Below are 2,355 nucleotides of genomic sequence, written 5' to 3' on the forward strand. Positions count from 1 at the left end.
AGGCCCTCTTTGGGGCAAAGATGTGGGTGTTGCCCTGAGCCCTCCCAAATCAACTGGGGAGACACCATGTGGGAGAAGATTCCTCCGAGTGTGGGCTTCCATAAAATTGGCTTAGAAGCAGAGCGCTGTGGCACATGCCTGCAATTCCAGCAACTCAGGAGGCTGAGGCAGGAGCATCAGAAGTTCAAAACTAGCCTCTGCAACTTAGCAAGGCCCTGTCTCAAAATAAATAATAAAAAGGGCTGGGGATGTGACTCGGTGGTTAAACACCCTTGGGTTCAATATCTAATACCAAAAACAATCCAATAAGTAAAAAAATAAAAATAAATTGGCTTAGAAGACCCCAAATCATCAAGCTTTTTCATCTGAAGAGGGCAAACCACTAAGAGGACAAAGTCAGACACTCCACTCTTTTTTCCTTATGTATACCTAAACATTCCTGGAGGCTAAAGATAGATGATCTGGAACCTCCAAATCTGAGAGCTAGAAAGACTTAGCAGTCATCTAATCCTGGAGACCCAAATAGTGACTGGTAGAGCCTAGACCATTAAGGCCTTGTGGGCCTCAGGCACCCTCCAAGCAATAGAGGGGAAAAGAAGCAGAGAAGAAGTGCTGGGGTTCCTGGCTGGTTCCAGAAAAACACCTCTGCCAGCACTTTCTTTAACCATTGAAATTACACATGGACTTTGTGGAGAGAGAGAGGCTGCCTCTGCTTATTTTACAGATGACAAAAGTGAGGTCTAGGGAAGAGAACAGCAGGGCACAGTACATAACCCAGCTATGGAAGGTTCCGTGCTATAGGAGTTTAAAGGAAGAAAAAAGACACCATGACAAGGGAAGATGAGAAAAGTCAAGATTCCGGGCTTCCAACGTGGATGAATGACTAAATTTGAAAAATGGCATCCAAACATGGGAGCAGTGAACACCACAGGCCTACTTCACAGATTCCTATGCTGCAGGGACATGGGTTCATTTGGGATGATGTGAACCTGCGCTTCCCCCAGGGTCCATTTAACAAAATATTCTGGCAGAGACCTCTCCCCCCATCACTCCCTCTGTCTGCATAAAGACTTAGAGTCAACACCGAGAATACAGCCAGTTGCTCCTCCTCCGTTTCTGGAAGACATTCTTGGTAACAAGGTTTAGAGGACTCAGCTTCCTCAAAGCCCAGGAAAACAGTTTCTCATGTATCCACCTTGCCTGTGTTAAAGAGAGAGAATGCAGAAAGAAATGAGTTGTGGAGGTTTAGATTGAACTTTGTTCTGATATATTACCAAAATGACTGGCTTTTTTTTTTAAATTTTGAATTTTTAAAGGTATTAGTCTCCATTATTACTTGTCCGGGAGTCCATAATAGCCTCATTTTATTAGATCCAAATTTCCTATTTAGACAACAGAGCCTAAGAGCCTCTTCAGAACAAGTAAATAATATGCATTTTCCAAAGTAATTTGCAGACACAAACACATATGCATGCTGCTCAGATTACCAATAGGACAAAATCACCAAGAAGATGATGGTGTTTCATAATTTTAAAACTAAATGTTTTTGCACCCAAACAGAAATACTACTGTGTCCTGGAAAGGTCCCTCAGTGTGCTGGATAAATTGCACCTCATTTTTATTTCCTTCTGTACACCGTTTCTGATGGTTTTGAAAAGGCAGGGGGGAGAACATCATCTTCAAACCTGTGTACACTACTTTCAAGAATAGATTTCCCCATCTCTCTCCCACTCCCACGATCAGTCACATGAAATAGACTTGTGCCCACTCTCAGACACCACCTTTGCAAAGGAATTAGAGTACCAGCTTACCACAAGCTTCAGGTCCCTTCTGCTGGCTGTCTCCAGGCTCAGCTCAGTTGGGGACTGGGATCTGGGCCAAGAAGAGTCCAGCTAACCACTGACATCCACTCAGCACCCACAGGCAGACCAATAGGAGTAGTTGCTCCATCTACCCTGAGCCCAGTAACAGTAAGGCTAAAATGAGTCATCCAGAGGCCTGGGGACAGACTGCTTGGAAGCAAAAATGGAGGATAGGAGAGGAGGGGGAAGAACAGCCTGGAAGACCAACTGTGGAGAAGCGGCCTGGGCATCTCCTAACTTCTTCTAAGGGAGGGAGAGGGAAATGCTGGATTCTTAGATAGGGTTTGCATGTCTAAACCTCAGGACAGACCCAGGGTGACTCCCTGCTGTTCACTCCGACAGAGCCACGTCTATGCCTCCCCCTTGAAGAACCCTTCCCACTCCTGTCTGCTAAATCCTATCAGTCTAATTCTTCAAACTTCTACCTTCCCTATGGAAACTTCCCTACATTAATCCGGATTCATCTAGGAAGACTGAGGTTTTTTAATCACAG

General features: G+C 44.9%; 1 long non-coding RNA gene across 1 annotated transcript; it reads right to left on the reverse strand.

Moving 5' to 3' along the window:
* Positions 1-929: 929 nt before the first annotated feature.
* LOC306641100 lies at positions 930-1,858 on the reverse strand. The gene is made up of 3 exons (XR_013758025.1): positions 1,812-1,858; positions 1,570-1,641; positions 930-1,200 (listed from the first exon to the last, which is right to left on the reverse strand). It is a non-coding gene; the product is annotated as an uncharacterized lncRNA (long non-coding RNA).
* Positions 1,859-2,355: the final 497 nt, after the last annotated feature.

The sequence above is a fragment of the Sciurus vulgaris genome (genome assembly GCF_902686455.1).
Source record: "Sciurus vulgaris genome assembly, chromosome: 12".
Lineage (NCBI taxonomy): Eukaryota > Metazoa > Chordata > Mammalia > Rodentia > Sciuridae > Sciurus > Sciurus vulgaris.